The following is an 18,552-nucleotide window of genomic DNA, read 5'->3' as shown; positions in this document are numbered from 1 at the left end:
TTCATCAATCTTCGGCAGATCATGCTGCAAATCGATACAGTTTTCTGGCATTGCTGTTTCGTTAGAGGCAACTGCATCATCTACTAACAGTATTAAAGAACATTCCACGCTTTCGGCTAGATCATTTATATACGTTGTAAACAGTAACGGTCACATCTGCTTCCTTGGGGTACTCAGGAAATTACCTTTACATTTGTCGATTTTGTTCCGTTAAGAGCGACGTGTTGAGTTGTACCTACAAGGAACTTTTGAATTCAGTCGCAAATCTAGTTCGATAATCGATAAGTTCATTTTTTTCGCTAAACGGCAGTGCAGGATGGTGTCAAATGCCTTGCTGAAATTAAGGAACTCGGCATCACCGTTGTGTACAGCGCTACGGATCTCACGGAGGAACAGAACGGGCTCTGTTTGCGGAATCCATGTTGATTTTTATACGAGATATTGTGTTCTCATAAACTTCATAATTCTTGATTATAAAACATGTTCCATAATTCTACAACAGACTGACATCAACGATTTAGGTCTATAACTGTCTGTCATCCTTCGTGATCTCATCAGCATATACACGTTCATGTCAACATTAAATAGCTATCAGTATCTCTTCGCGGGAACCGTAGCTGTATTCAACGTTTCTGCCAGCCTGTCAATTACTTTCCCAACCAGTATCAATGAATCTCTGTTTCTCTGTTCTCTTTTAAGATAAACAAATTTATGTAAGTGTGTGTGTGTGTGTGTGTGTGTGTGTGTGTGTGTTTTTCACATCTCCCCCTAAACCACTGGACCGATTTCATCCACACTTGGTACACATGTAGAACAGTGTCAGGCGATAATCGCTGTGAGAGTGAGAAGCACCCACCTATCAAAGCGGTGGGGGTGAGACAGAAGCGTAGCCCACGATGCATGAATCGCCAGATTTTGTTTACCAGTATTTGAGAATGAGAGCATATAGCGACTTGCAATGAACTTCACACACAATTTCTAGCATCCTCTACAAAAAATGAAAGGAAAAATCTTCATCGTTTACTACTTTTTCGGTGTTCTTTCAGTAAAGGTACTGAATGAGACCTACCGTTATAATTTATTACTTTTCTACTACTAACTGTACGCCACGAAATAGAACGGCAAATGCATATCATTGTACGACACATAGTTCAGGAGATCTGACGTTATAAACAATAAGATGTGTGAAAAACTGACGCATCGTGCATGACATTACTTCTTTGCTAATAATTCTGTTTGCAATAAATTTCACAGACAGTATTCGCATATGACGCTGAATGTACATACAAAATTGTATCACTGCACCACACGTAGTCCAAAAGATACGACGTTATAAACAATAAGATGCGTGAAAAACTGCCACACCATGCACAACTTCTAAATTTGTTACTTCGTTGCTACTACATCCATTCGTAATACATTTTGCAAGCGGTATCCACATATGGCACTGATGGTACCTGAAAATCATATCAGTGTATGAAAAATAGTCCAGGAGATATGACGTCACAAACATTGAGCACAAGGGCAGACGCTGCGTAATACAGGCATGGACACTCAGTTATACACAAATATCTCGACAATGCCGATTTTTTCCACTAGTGTTTATATAAACACGCGTGTTTCGTCTTTCAGCATAGCTCCTATTTTCCGGAACCTATTCGTCACTGTGTGACAATAAACCATTCTGAAGAAGGAGGCCACGAAACAAACGTCTGAATCCGAGGCATACACGTGTTTCGAAAAGAAATAGTCCGTAAGGCTGGAAATCATAGTCGTCCAGGACTGCCGCAACACTGATGTGTTTCCGTGGAAACGTAATAGTATCGAGGGCGTGACTGGTTTGTGGTAGACGCATGAAGCATTTACGCCTAAGACTATTCTGTCACGGAACGTCTTTGTCTGTGCATACAGGTAACAATCTTCTTTAATTAGCTAAGCTGTAGAAAGGACCAACAAGGCGCTGTGACCTCATCTAGAGTAGATGTTGACCATGTGTTTCCATGTCAATTTGGAAACCACCAAACACATTTGCAAGTTTTAAGTAGAAGTGTTATTATGATTTAGCCTGAAATACGAATATTGGTTGTGATGACAAAATGATACTAATTACTCGCGTTATGTGTATGGCCCTTTCTTCATTTTCTGTTAGTGACCCTTACAGGCGTTTCTTTGTTGATGTACACGAAACTTTTGCGCAATCTATTTTTAAATATGGTAATTTGTTAATGAGTTAGGCTCAAAGACGAATTGTACGTTATTTACTTATATAGTGTATGGCGGACATGATCTTACAAGATATTTATAGGAAAACAAACACGTAAAGCATAAATTCTGTTTGCTAAGATTAGTTGCAGCTGTGTATTGGAACGAATGACGCCATTGGGTCACAAGGCAGTGCTCTAACCTCAAGATCTTAGACAAGGCGACGGATATTTTGTGTTGGAGCTCCACAGCCACAATTTGTTATTGTTCATTTTTCCCACTCGTACAGATTTTTTGTACAAATACCCTGTAACTTTATAGAATTCAGTTCAAATTTTTCCGCATATAACGAGGAAGTTCAAAACCACTGGTCATGACTGATGGATGTATTACGTCACAGGCTGAGTAGTCTCGCGAGCTATCATCTACAACGCTGTGAAAACAACTGATACTAATTGTTACTGGCATACCGCTTGAATTGCCTGATTGGCTTACTTCAATACTAATTAACTCAGATAGAGCGAAACATCAAATTTTTTCTTAAAAATTACTTCTCAGCACAACCTACCTTGCAACATCATTATACGTGCATTTCGCACTGTTTCTGACCACCCATATACAGGGTGTCAATTTTAAGTTCACAAACCAGAATAACTCGAAAAATATGCTTCACACAAAAAAATGTGTAGAATCCAAAGTTGATTATTTCCGAGGGAAACATTTGCGGTGCAAAAATTAGCCCGCCACCCAGCCCCCTGGGGTGAGGCGTGAGGCAACTTTAAAATTTCTAATGGGAACCCCCATTTTTTATTGCAGAATCAGATTCTACATAAAAGACTACGTACATTTTGTCTTAAACATTTGTTTTGATTCTTAGTAGTTGGCGCTGTAATTCAGGAAAATCCATGTTCTCATTTTTGCGTAGAAAATGGTTACGGATAAATAAAAAATAGTTAGTTAGTTAGATAATTTGTTTGATATTTAAAAGTATGTGGCCTCATGACCACGAAACAAACAAAACTTATCCGAATCTGCGGAAAAAATTAATACAGTATTTGGGTCAACATTTGTAAAACTATAATTCCTCCATCTCAAACCTCACCCTATGGGGAGAGAGAGAGAGTTTTAGTTTTAGCGAATCAAAATTTACGAAGTAAATTTTTTTTTCATCTGTAACCATTTTCCACGCAAAAATGAGAACATGGATTTTCTTGAATTATACTGCCAACTACTAAGAATCACAACAAATGTTTAAGACAAAATGCATGTAGACTTTTATGTAGAATCTGATTCTGAAATAAAAATTGGGGGGGTTCCCATTTGAAATTTTAAAGTTGCCTCACGCCCCACCCCCAGGGGGCTGAGTTGGCGGGCTAATTTTAGCACCAGCAAATTTCCCCTTTGTATTCTACACATTTTTTGTGTTAAGCATATTTTTCGATTTTTATGGTTTGTCAACATAAAATTTACACCCTGTATATCAATGAACTTTACGATGTAGCCAAAGCTGAAACCGAAAACTAGACGTTAATTTGTCTATTACGTGTTTCTGTGCATTTGGCCCTGCAAACGAAGTGGTTTTTTTTTTCTCCAAAAATTCAGAGTGAATGCAATCTGGTATCTACCATGTTAATGTTGTTGTCACGCTAAATACAATTTACGAAAAAAAATTTTAAACAATCGCACCACGAAGGAGATATGAAAATTGGTCACAAATTGATATTCATACAGATATCGACGGAAAATGCAAAATCGTAAACTTTGGCGGTCGATGGATGAATGTTAGACGATGCTGTGCAGTTTCAGCTTGCACCTGATCAGAAGAGTAAGTAAACAGTGGACATGTCGATAGAAGGGCATAAAGTCTTTATGAACTTCGTTCAGTGTACTCATTTGGAAGGTCACAGATAAGCGCATAAACATCCGCAGTCGCTGGTATTGAGAGTGTCCATGTAGTTTGACTCAAAGAAGCCTGTTGGAATAATCCGAAAACCGCTCGACCTTTGAATAGGAGCGGCGACACTATTCGACGATGTTGCCAGGACCGAGCAATCGTCAGAGACGCACTCAGAGCCACGGATCCATCATTATCATCAATCTGACGTGCAACTGGTGGTTCAGTTGCCACAAGGAGCATTGGTAGGCGGCTCACAGAAAGCGGAATGAGCTCACATCACCCCTTATACCAACTAACATTGATCTCTGTACATCAATAAGCCCATTTCCAGTGGTGTCGGGCACATTCGTCCAGGAATCTCATTGACTGGAGTGGAACTGTCTCCAGTGACGAGTCCCTCTTCGAACTGAGCCCTGATGACTTGTGAAGACGTGTATGAAGAAACCCCAGACAGCGGTGGCATACCAAACTGACTGTAGCCCTCCATACTGCCCGACAACCAGGAGACATGGTCAGTGGTGCCACTTCATTTTATAGCAAGGACCCGTTTGGCTGTCATCCGCGGCCCCCTACATCGGTACGTCGAAGTTATTCTAATCCCGTTTTGTTGCCCTTCATGGCAGGCCATCCTGGCCTTACATTTCAGCAAGCTAACAGTTTCTACTATTTATCTTCGTGCTTGTCAAGCCCTTTCTTGACTAGCAAGGTCGCCGGATCCCTCCCCACTAGAGAACGTTTGAAACAGTATGAACAGGGTTTCAAAACAGCTTGGGACTTTGACGATATAAAGTGCAAACTGGAGAGAATTTGGTACGATATCCCTCAAGGATCCTCCATCAATCAATGCCAAGCCGAATAACTGTTCGAGTAAGATATCGTTGTCACTGGTTACATTTGTACAGATTAGCTGTTCTACTTGGGCGTTAGACAGTGGGCGGTTTACCTCTGTAATGCGGCGCGGTCTCTGTCCATATTCTTAGACTGCCTTTCAGCATTCTGTTTATCAAAAGAATTTCCCTTTGATCTTTTTATGTTGACATGAGCCTAGAAACAGTTGTTATACGTGCTTATCGTAGATTTTCGGACTAACATCAACTCACCAAGTCCAGTTTCAAAGATAACTAACGCTCATTACCGTTACAGCGTGTGTTCAAAACATACCTAATATGAAACTTCCTGGCAGATTAAAACTATGTGCCAGACCGAGACTCAAACTCGGGACCTTTGCCTTTCGGGGGCAAGTGCTATACCATCTGAGTTACCCAAGCACAACTAACGCCCCGCCCTCCCAGCTTTACTTTTGCCAGCACCTCGTCTCCTACGTTCCAAACTTTACAGAAGCTCTCCTGCGAACCTTGCAGAACTAGCACTCCTGAAAGAAAGGATATTGCGGAGACGTGGCTTAGCCACAGCCTAGGGGCTGGCAGAGGTAAAACTGTGAGGGCGGGGCGTGAGTCGTGCTTGGGTAGCTCAGATAGTAGAGCACTTGCCCGCGAAAGGCAAAGGTACCGATTTCGAGTCTCGGTCCGGCACACAGTTTTAATCTGCCAGGAAGTTTCATATCAGTGCACACTCCGCTGCAGAGTGAAAATCTCATTCTGGATACCTAATATGCATCAACGCAGTACCACTGCTAGCGTCACTCTATGCGAATGATGCGAAATTCTAAAAGACATTACCTTTCAGATGTAGAAACACGCCTACGAACTTTCATTTATGTCGCACAACTCCTTGATGTTACGATTTTTTTCCGTCAGTGTAATTATGTGTTTGGATAGTGCAGTTAGAATTCCTGACTACTGGAAATGACACCCACAGGACGTACGTGGGTGAACACCACATATCATTCTTGCTGCAAGATGACTCGAGCGTCCTGACGGATGACGAACAGTGACGAAAAGGCCATAAATTACGTAACTAAGTGTTATGACTTTTGAACGAAACGTAATATGTGTATCGCTGACTAAGCGCCACTATTCCCATATCTTGTGTACATCTGCAATGTAAACAGGCAAGTTGACTTTGTCGGTTACTGACGACACACTTGCGACAGGCCTAATCTAGTGCAAATACACGAGTCTGCAGATATCGAAATCAAGACGACGATATCACATTTTTAACATTTTTTCTTTCTCCGCATCTCTTTTAGGAAGAGAGTTTTGCAGTCCAGAAGTACAAATTAGCCACTTTGAGATGTTTGCTCAATAGCGATATCCTCCTTACAGAGTAATATTGCTTAAGAAATTATGTAACGCTCTGGAGAATATGTGTATCACTGTCAGATTCGCAGCTGAGGAGAAAGCTGACTCTATGAATTCAGCAGCTACCGTAAAGAACAAAAGCGGTTCTTTCACAATAAATCTGCCTCGTTAAGTATGGGGGGGTCAAATCTGAAACACATGAAAAAATACGTAGCAAATCAAAATTTACGTAGCTATTACGAGCGGGTGTAATTATTTAATGCATTGCGATACATGATAAGAGTTTCAGAGAATGAGAAAGAACGTTCAAGATTGCGATCACTGCACAAATACAGCTTAAATACGATGTTGCATAAATACCGTAAAATATTTTTTCATTGAGCTAATTGTTACAACAAACTTTTTCCTGGGTATGCTTGAGCAACGGCTTATACCACAGCCTGCTACGTATTCAACTGATTAACATATTTCTACTAGATGGAAGACCCCCATATTGAGGTAAGAATGTTCGTACATCTTAAATACGCATCTGTCGTTCTGAACTTGACAGGGCTGGGTTGTGCTCTTGGTCACCTAAGTCTCCGTATCTGGCACTCATGGATTTCTTTTTATGGTGTTATGTGAAAACAGTTCCGGGTCTCAGAAGCGCTTTTCTAATGCAATGGTGTCAAGAACACAATACATGGTCATTGACTTCACATGTGCTTCAGGATGCATGGTGTAAAATGTTCACGTATCCTCTGTGCTACCAAGGCTAGTAATAGAGAACACGTATGAAGTATGTAAAAAAATTGAACTTTCGTTTACATGTTGTGTAATTCTTATCGATGAGTCCCTAACCATTAAACCGTTGTACACATGCATAATCGCTATATTCATTATTAAATGGCCTGTACTTCTATATTACATCTGTTTTCACCATGAAGCCGGTAGATTGTATGACTAGAAAATGTCGAACACTCAAACAATTATCACACCTGCTAAAACTTTTGTGAGGATGGCAAAGATGAAACACGATAACCTGATAATTATTTTGTGGAGAAATTGTGACTCCATTTTTGACGCCTTAGAAGGCAGTTGGCAAAGTAGCGATTGGTCGGTAGACCAAGATTCGTAAACCGGTTTTGGTGAAAGGTAAAAACAAAATAGTAGATTTTCCCAACACAGTTAATGGGCTTCAACTGGAATCAGCTCTGTCATACAAAAACGTCACAGTATGATATCTACAACTCCGGAAGGCACTTACGGTGTACGGTGCAGTCCCTCATACCTCGTACCACTATAATTTCACCCCTTTGCTGTCCCTACTCGCGAATGATTCTTGGAGAGAAACGTTGGCAAACCTCCGTATGAGCCCCAATTTCTCTCACTTTACCCTCGTTCACATTTCACCAGACGCACCCTCTATGAATTTCAATAATAAAACTCTTCGTGATGCACAACGTGTCTCCGCTAGCGTCTGCCACAGGAATTGGCATCTTCGTAAGGCTCCTCCGCTTGCTAAATGAACCCATGGCGAAACGTGTCGCTCTTATTTGTTATTGTCCATGTTCCCTACTCATGCTCTATGATAATAGTCCCAGAATGACGTGCAATACTCAAGAATTGGTGTAACGACTTACTTGTTAGCCACTTATATTTATTTAAGAATTTCAACTTGGAATCTGTTTCCAGATACACTACTGACTATTAAAATTGCTTCACCACGAAAATGACGTGCTACAGAAGCGAAATTTAACCGACAAGAAGAAAATGCTGTGATATGCAAATGATTAGCTTTTCAGAGCATTCACGTAAGGTTGGCGCCGGTGGCGACGCCTACAACGTGCTCACATGAGGAAAGTTCCGACCGATTTCTCATACACAAACAGCAGTTGACCGGCGTTGCCTGGTGATACGTTGTTGTGATGTCTCGTGGAAGGAGGAGAAATGCGTACCATCACGTTTCCGACTTTGATAAAGGTCGGATTCTAGCCTATCACGATTGCGGTTTATCGTATCGCGACATTGCTGCTCGCTTTGGTCGAGATCCAATGACTGTTAGCAGAATATGGAACCGGTGGGTTCAGGAGGATAATACGGAACGCCGTGTTGGATCCCAACGGCCACGTATCACTAGCAGTCGAGATGACAGACTATTTATCCGCATGGCTGTAACGAATCGTGCAGCCACGTCTCGATCCCTGAGTCAACACATGGGGACGTTTGCAAGACAACAACCATCTGCACGAACAGTTCGATGACGTTTGGAGCAGCATGGACTATCAGTTCGGGGACCATGGCTGCGATGGTGTACTCGACGACGAACCTGGGTGCACGAATGGCAAAACGTCATTTTTGCGGATGAATCCAGGTTCTGTTTACAGCATCATAATGGTCGCATCCGTGTTTGGCGACATCGCGGTGAACACACATTGGAAGCGTGTATTCGTCATCGCCATACTGGCGTATTACCCGGCGTGATGGTATGGGGTGCCACTGGTTACACCTCTCGGTCACCTCTTGTTCGCATTGACGGAACTTTGAACCGTGGACGTTACATTTCAGATGCGTTACGACGCGTGGCTCTACCCTTCATTCGATCCCTGCGAAACCCTATATTTCAGCAGGATAATGCACGGCCGCATGTTGCAGGTCCTGTACAGGCCTTTCTGGCTACAGAAAATGTTCGACTGCTGCCCTGGCCAGCACATTCTCCAGATCTCTCACCAATTGAAAACGTCTGGTCAATGGTGGCCGAGCAACTGGCTCGTCAGAATACGCCAGTCACTACTCTTGATGAACTGTGGTATCGTGTTGAAGCTGCATGGGCAGCTGTACCTGTACACGCCATCCAAGCTCTGTTTGACTCAATACTCAGGCGTATCAAGGCCGTTATTACGGCCAGAGGCGGTTGTTCTGGGTACTGATTTCTCAGCATCTATGCACCCAAACTGCGTGAAAATGTAATCACATGTCAGTTCTAGTATAATATATTTGTCCAATGAATACCCGTTTATCATCTGCAATCTCCATTTCTTCTTGGTGTAGCAATTTTAATGGCCAGTAGTGTATTTATCACCAGTAGTGCAATCGAGAAATAATAGACTAATTTGCCATATATATATATATATATATATATATATATATATATATATATATATGTGTGTGTGTGTGTGTGTGTGTGTGTGTGTGTGTGTGTGTGTGTGTGTGTGTGTGCGTTCAGGGTTAACTGCCAACGTCTCTTTCAACATGAGATGGTGCTAACAGACTAACAGGGAGAACGGGAATGGTCATGAGATTGTCTATTAGGGAATAAAGTGTTATAGAGGGGCGTTCAGTAAGTAACGCAACGAATTTTTTTCCTGCAAGCAGGGTTCCAATACACCATATTATTCTCCACTTGTCTGGTGACCATATAGCATCGGTGTACTGGTCGACGTCGGAACGAACATCTTGCTGCATAAATAACCTTTTCATCATCCGCGTATTGCAGCCCGCGCAGTACATCCTTCATTGGGTCAGACAGATGGTAGTCGGAAGATGTGAGATCCGGCCAGTAGGGAAGATGTCGAAGAGCAGTCCAGTGAAGTGTTGTGGGCTTCTCTCGGGTGCACAGACTTGTGTGAGGCCATGTGTTGCCATAGAGAAGGTGAAGTTCATTTGCATTTTTGTGGCTGCGAAAATGCTGAAGTCGTTTCTTCAATTTTCTGAGGGTAGCACAATACTCTTCAGAGTAGATCGTTGCACCATGAGGGAGGACAGCAAACAGAATAACCCATCCAGATCTAGAAGACCGCCCACCATGACTTTACCGGTTAAGTGGGCGGCTTGAACATTTTCTTCGGAGGAGAGGTGGTGTGGCGTCACGCCATGAATTGCTGTTTTGTTCCCGCTTCGAAATGATGAACCAATGTTTCAACGCGTGTGATGATGTCCGGCAAAAACTGTCACGATCAGGCTCGTAACGGCGCAAGCAATTCTACACAGTTGGTCACTCGTTCCTCTTTATAGTCTTCTGTTAGGCGGCGAGAAATTTAGCGGTCACACATCTTTGACTACCCCAACATGTGGACGAGTGTGTCAGCGCTACCAACAGAGACGTCCAGCTATGTAGCTAGGTGTTTCACTGTGATCCATCGATCGCCTCGAATGAGTGTGTCCCCACGTTCCAAGACCGCAGGATTCACAGCTGTGTGCAGCCGTCCGACACGCGGGATTTCGACCATGTTCGCGCAACCTTCATCGGTTCTCCGCAAAAAGAAACTCAATGACAGCTCTCTGCTGGGTGGACACCTCCGTTACGGACTCACCTTGAGGGCTATGTATAGTGCCGCCACTTATCGGAACTTCATGAAACTGTATGAGCTGAAGCGGGAATATTCAACGATATCCCAGGACAAATTGCGCATTTTTTCAACTGAAATTGACCGAGAAATAAATGTGTTGCATTACTTATTGAATGGCCCTGGTAAAAATGGCAACAGGTAGAGACTCAAAGAAAGAAACTTCATATACTTCGGAGTAATCATTTTGCAGGCCGATGCGGCCGAGTGGTTCGAGGCACTTCAGTCCGGAACAGCGCTACTGCTAAGGTCGCAGGTTCGAATCCTGCCTCAGGCATGGATGTGTGTGATGTCCTTAGGTTAGTTAGGTTTAAGTAGTTCTAAGTCTAGATGGCTGATGACCTCAGATATTAAGGCCGACCACTGTGGCCGAGCGGTTCTGGGCTCTTCAGTCCGGAACCGCGCTGCTGCTACGGTCGTAGGTTCGAACCCTGCCTCGGGCATGGATGTGTGTGCTGTCCTTAGGTTAGTTAGGTTTAAGTAGTTCTAAGTCTAGGGAACTGATGACCTCAGATGTTAACTCCCATAGTACTTAGAGCCATTTGAACCATTTGGATTTGAAACATCAGATGTTAAGTCCCATAGAGCTTAGAGTCATTTGAACCATTTGAAGTAATCGTTTTCCGTGCGAGATCCACGAATATTATTCAGTTACTATTGATGTTATGACTCGAAGTATATATTTTTCATGACGCAATGATATATATATATTCTCTCTGATAGTTTAGTTAAGTTACATTAGTTAGGTACTTAACAGCAGTTCCATTTTACATAGCGAACGATTGTGGTCAATAGTATGTGGCGAAGCGTAGTGCCTTTCGGTTAAATATGGAGTAATGTTGCGAATTGAATGAGTACATACATGAGCACGGATTGAAAGAAATTGTATGAACACTTCGATATTAATTTCTGAACACTTTCCGAATAATCTCAAGACATTAGCGCTTTCATTTTTGTTCAGCTAGCATTATCTCCAGAACTATTTTCAGCGGACAGGTCGTCTACGAACGTCGCTGCCGCAACAACACCGGGTTCCAGACGGCCACGTGGCACTACCGAGAGGAAAGACCAACAGGGTACCACTCCCACACATACCGCTGTCGTAAACCAACATGCTCTGTAGACTGTCGACATGTTCCTTGACCTGCTGGATCACCGCATGTGTCTCTATATAGTCGAGCACATATGAGACATCATTGGAAGACAACTCCAGCGTCATCTACAAACAGCATTAACCGTACCTTTATTGACCGATCAAGTGCAACAGGCATGGAACCCCATCCCATAAATGACGCCGGCCGGTGTGGCCGAGCGGTTCTAGGCGCTTCAATCTGGAACCGTGTGACCGATACGTTCGCAGGTTCGAATCCTGCCTCGGGTATGGATGTGTGTGATGTCCTTAGGTTAGTTAGGTTTAAGTAGTTCTAAGTTCTAGGGGACTGATGACCACAGATGTTAAGTCCCATAGTGCTCAGAGCCATTTGAACCAATAACACAAAACGTCTGGCAGGTAGCAAAGCAAGTTTTAATTCTGACATAAATTTATTTCTCCTAAACTCCTGCTATTCTAAGGACGAAATTTTCATAACACGTAAAAGAAAACCAGTTTTTAAGAGCAGCTATATGAGTGGAACTAAAACCCGCCAGGTTGACCGAGAGCGCTGATGCGCTGCCTCGTGGACTCGGGTAGGCGCGCCGGCCCCGAATCGAATCCGCCCGGCGGATTAACGACGCGGGCCGGTGTGTCGGCCAGCCTGGATCTGGTTTTTAGACAGTTTTCCACATCCCGCTAGGTGAGTACCGGGCTGGTCCCCACATCCCGCCTCAGTTACACGACACGCAGACATTTGTAACACTTCCGCACTATTTCATGGTTTCCACTAGACGCAGACAGCTGGGGTACACTGATTCCGTCCTGAGGGGTATGGGGTGGCGGCAGGAAGGGCATCTGGCCACCACTTTCAATTTCTTGCCAATTCCGTTGAAACCACGCCGACCCTGCGACCATTGCGGGACAAAGGCGCAAGTGAAAGAAAGAAAGAATATGAGTGGAACTAAAAAATACACCGAGGAGACAAAAGTCATGGGTTGTCTTCCAGTATCGTGTCGGCCCTCATTTCGCTCGGCGTAGTGTAGCAACTCGACGTGGCATGAACCAAACAAGTCGTTGGAAGTTCCCTTCAGAAATATCGAGCCATGCTGCCTCTGTAGCCGTCCACAGTTGCGAAAGTGTTGCCGGTGCAGGATTTTGTGCACGAACTGTCCCATGAATCTTCAGTGGGATTCACGTCGGGCAATTCGAGAAGCCAAATCATTCGCTCGGATCGTACAGCATGTTATTCAAACCAACGCAAACAACTGTCGACCGTTGACATTTCGTACTGACATCCATTGTTTGGGAACACGAAGTTCATGAACGGCTCCAAGTGGTCTCTAAGTATCCGAACATAACCAGTTCCAGCCAGTGATCCAAATAAACACATCCCACACCATTAAGGAGCCACCACTAGCTCGCACTGTGCCTTGTTGACAACTTGGGTTCATGGTTTCGTGGGGTCTGCACTATACTCGAACCCTACCATCTGCTTTTGCCAAATGGAATCGGGACTCATCTGACCAGGCCACGGCGTTCCAGTCGTCTAGGGTCCAACGGATACGGTCACGAGGCCAGGAAAGGCGCTGTTAGCAAGGTACTAGCGCCGGTCGTCTGCAGCCATGGCTCATTAACGCCAGATTTGACTGCGCTGTCCTAACGGACAGGTCCGTCGTACGTCCCACATTGATTTCTGCGATTATTTCACGCAGTGTTGCTTGTTTGTTAGCACTGCCAACACGATGCAAAAACAGCTGCTCTCGGTCGTTAAGTAAAGGCCTTCGGCCTCTGCGGTGTCCGTACTGCGAGGTAATGGTTGAAATTATTCTCGGCACACTCTGGATGCCGCGGATCTCGGAATATAGAATTCCTCAACAATTTCCGAAATGGAATGTCCCATGCTTCTAGCTCCAACTACCATTCCACGCTCAAAGTCTGTTAATTCCCGCCGTGCGGCCATAATCACGCCGGAAAACTTTTCGTATGACTCACCTGAGTGGAAATGACAACTCCTCCAATGCACTGCCATTTTATACCCTGTGCACGCGGTACCACCGCCGTCTTTATATGTGCAAATCGCTATACTACGATTTTTGGTACCTCAGTGTATGCTAATTAATGTTAAAGGCTAATCAACTAATCATGTATACACAACCTCTAAACTAACTCGCTCCACACCATGTCGATAAAACTTGAAACTAACTAGCTAACTATTTGGCTGCAATAAAAGTAACTCGGTACACATCATGTCGATAAAACCTGTAACTAACTAGCTGACTCTTTGGTTGCAATATTCCTTACTGATGAATCACACGTTGGTTGCATGTCTGAGATAATTATTTTTTAAAAGTTTCATTTTGGTTTGCTTTGTGTATGTAATGAGTCTAGTCACATACATGCCGAATGACGCGTGTTTGAATGTCATAAGCGCAATACGTGGATCCTCTGACGTATACCGCAGCAGAATATCAGCTAAGGATCGCTTACAAAGCCCACAGAAATTCTGGTCATATGTAAAGGCTATCAGTAGTACGAAAGTTAGTGTCCAGACACTCAGGGACAAGACAGGAACTTTATAAGCATGTGTATTGTGTAATAAACTGGGGACCTAGAAACGAAACGACAGAGAGGCTTCGTCCCGCCGTAGCCCTCAGTGGTTCGTACCCCACAACAGCCCCAGTAGTCGACGCACCCCACTGCCGCCCCACTCAACCCAATGTTACTATGTGGTTCAGCCCCTGTGGAACACCCCCCCTCCCCCCCCCCCCCACTAGGAACGTCTCATAACAGACGAGTGTAATCCCAAATGTTTGCATGGTAGAGTAATTCTGGTGTACGCTTACGTGGAGACAGCGTTTGCGCAGGCGGCAAAGGGGAACCAGCCCGCATTCGCCGAGGCAGATGCAAAACCGCCTTAAAAACCATCCACAGGCTGCCCGTCACACCGGATCTTGACACTAATCCGCCGGGCGAATTCGTGCCAGGGACCGGCACGCCTTCTCGCTCGGAAAGCAGTGCGTTAGACCGCGCGGCTAGCCGGGCGGACCACTTTATAAGTAAGGTGGAGAAGGGAAGAAAGGAAAGGGAACGGAGGGAATCACTGCTGTCAGTTACATTGGGACATCATGCGGAATCAGCGGCGACGAGTGAAAATGTTACCGGACAGCGATTCGAACCCGAGATCTCCTGCTGGCATGGCAGGTGCGTTAACCACTGCGCCATCCGATACACAGCGTTATTGCAACTCAACGGAATATATCACACGCCTCACGGCCGATCCACATTCCCACCGAGCGCCACATACCCGTAGTCCCTATCCACTTCCTCCATATTCACTCTCCGAGAATTTGTGTATCCGCACTGAAGGAGATGGATCCATTACCCAGCTATGACAGTCAAATTATACGAATGTGTGGTGTCTGTTTCGAAAGAACGAACATCACGCATTCATTACATAAGACATGAACTGAAACTTAGCGTACCAAACCAAAAGCAGAAATTCTGAATTCAGTTTTCAAACGTTCCATTACAGAGGCGGACCCATTACTATTATTTCAATTTATTTCTCGCGCCACTACAAAGATGAGTAACTTAGGTACTGATGTATGTGCGCTTGTGTGTGTGGTTGCTAATATTGAACAAAACACCAGACGTCGATGGAATCCCTATCAGATTCTGTGCCGAATTGGCCACTAAATTAGCCACTCTTTTCACAATCGTATACTGTAGAGCCTTCTAACAAAAAAACTGCACCCACTAATTGAAAGAAAGCACAAGGCACAACCGTGAAAAAATGCTAACAGAAGAAATCCACAAAACCATCGTCCAAGCCGTGGCTCAAGGCAGCCAGGTATTTGCAGTATTTCTTGACTTCGGAAAAACATTTGACTCAATACCAAACCTAAACTTACTATTGAAAATACAATGATATAGAATATAAAGAGAGCACGATAAATTGTGTTGAGGACGTTTTGTGTTCTCGTATTATGACGTTCTTAGATAATACAAATCTCCTTCATCATAACCAACATGGATTCCGCAAACAGAGATCATGTGAAACTCAGCTCGCCCTATTTGCCCAAGAAATTCACAGTGCCGTAGACACTGGCGAGCAGATTGATGCCGTATTCCTGGACTTCAGGAAGGCATTTGATACGGTTCCGCACTTACGTTTAGTGAAAAAAAATACGAGCTTACGGAATATCGGACCAGGTTTGTGATTGGATTCAGGATTTCCTAGAAGAAAGAACACAACATGTCATTCTTAACGCTTCAAAATCTGCAGATGTAGAGGTAATTTCGGGAGTACCGCAGGGAAGCGTGATAGGACCTTTATTGTTTACAATATACATAAATGACTTAGTTGACAACATCGGTAGCTCCGTGAGGCTATTTGCAGATGACACGGTTGTCTACAAGAAAGTAGCAACATCAGAAGACTCGTACGTACTCCAGGAGGACCTGCAGAGGATTAATGCATGGTGCGACAGCTGGCAGCTTTCCCTAAACGTAGATAAATGTAATATAATGCGCATACATAGGGGCAGAAATCCATTCCAGTACGATTATGCCATAGGTGGTAAATCATTGGAAGCGGTAACGACCGTAAAATACTTAGGAGTTACTATCCGGAGCTATCTGAAGTGGAATGATCACATAAAACAAATAGTGGGGAAAGCAGGCGACAGGTTGAGATTCATAGGAAGAATTCTAAGAAAATGTGACTCATCGACGAAAGAAGTAGCTTACAAAACGCTTGTTCGTCCGATTCTTGAGTATTGCTCATCAGTATGGGACCCTTACCAGGTTGGATTAATAGAAGAGATAGACATGGTCCAGCGAAAAGCAGCGCGATTCGACATGGGGACATTTAGTCAGCGCGAGAGCGTTACGGAGATGCTGAACAAGCTCCAGTGGCGGACACTTCAAGAAAGGCGTTACGCAATACGGAGAGGTTTATTATCGAAATTACGAGAGAGCACATTCCGGGAAGAGATGGGCAACATATTACTACCGCCCACATATATCTCGCGTAATGATCACAACGAAAAGATCCGAGAAATTAGAGCAAATACGGAGACTTACAAGCAGTCGTTCTTCCCACGCACAATTCGTGAATGGAACAGGGAAGGGGGGATCAGATAGTGGTACAATAAGTACCCTCCGCCACACACCGTAAGGTGGCTCGCGGAGTATAGATGTAGATGTATTGGTACGGAGAACAGACTATGTTGTCTCGGATGGACAGTCATCGACAGACGTAACCTTAGATGTGCTCCAGGGAAGTGTGTTGGCGCCCAAGCTGTTCACGTTGTATATCGATGATCTCAAAGACAATATTAATAATAACCACTCACTTTTCATACATGATATGTTTATCTATAAAAAGGAAACAGCTGCACAAATATTCATTCGCGTATTCAAAAGATTTCAATGTGCAGCACAGACTGACAACGTGTTTTTTAATGTCCACAAATCTAGAACTGCGCGCTTCAAGTAACCAGACACGATAGTATCCTATGAGAACAATCTCAACGAGTCACAAATGAAAATGGAACACTCACACTAACACTTGATTCTAACAATTTGTAATGGATATAAAATGAAACGATCACATAAGTTCAGCCATAGGTAAAACGCGTAGCAGACTGTTGTTCATCGGTGGAATACGAGAGAAATACAATGAGTCAACAGAGGAAAATGCTTACAAAACACTCGTACGACCTATCCTACAATATTCTTCAAATGTGTGGGACTTCTACCAAAAAGAACTTACCGGGAATATTGAATGTGTACAGAGAAGGGCAGCATGAACACAGGCTTGTCGCGGAGTTGCTGAAGAAACTGCAATGCCACGCATTTGAAAATAGAAGAAAACTATCCTGTGAAGCCACACTTACAAAGTTTCATGAACTAGCTTTATGTGAGGAATCTAGGAATATACAATAACCCTTAAAGTATTTGTCCCATAGTTATCGTGAAGACCAGGTTAGACTAATAACAGCTGACAGAAAGACATTAAGCCGGACGGAAGGGCCGAGCGGTTCTAGGTGCTACAGTCTGGTACCGCGCAATCGCTACGGTCGCAGGTTCGAATCCTGCCTCGGGCGTGGATATGTGTGATGTCCTTAGATTAGTTAGGTTTAAGTAGTTCTAAGTTCTAGGGGACTGATGACCACAGCAGTTAAGTCCCATAGTACTCAGAGCCATTTTTTGAGATACATTAACTTAAATTGAAAGGAACACACAGAAAATGTTGTGGGGAAGGCTAACCAAAGACTGCATTTTATTGGCAGGGCACTTAGAAAATGTAACAGACCTACTAAGGAAACTGCCACCACTACTATTGTCCGCCCGCTTCTAGAATACTGCTGCGCAGTGTGGGATCCTTACCAGATAGAACTGACGGAGTACATCGAAAAAGTTCATAGAAAGGCACCATGTTTTGTATTTTCGCGAAATATGGTAATTGGGTGATTTTATACTAAGCGAAGCACATTTTAGCCGGCCGGAGTGGCCGATCGGTTCTAAGTGCTACAGTCTGGAACCGCGCGACCGCTACGGTCGCAGGTTCGAATCCTGCCTCGGGCTTGGATATGTGTGATATCCTTAGGTTAGTTAGGTTTAAGTAGTTCTAAGTTCTAGGGGACTGATGACCAGAGCAGTTGTCCCATAGTGCTCAGGGCCATTTTTTGAAAGAAATTAAGCAACTGTACTTCCCGCGCTACATACCTGATTGGGAAGGGGAAGAAACACTAATAATTTGTACAATGGGCAGTATCCTCTTCCACGCACTTCACAGTGATTTGCAGAGTATAAATAAAAACTCAATTT

This window comes from Schistocerca americana, chromosome 8 (genome assembly GCF_021461395.2).
Source record: "Schistocerca americana isolate TAMUIC-IGC-003095 chromosome 8, iqSchAmer2.1, whole genome shotgun sequence".
Taxonomy (NCBI): Eukaryota; Metazoa; Arthropoda; class Insecta; order Orthoptera; family Acrididae; genus Schistocerca; species Schistocerca americana.
The sequence above is the reverse complement of the archived record's forward strand: the minus strand, read 5'-3'. Positions refer to the sequence as shown.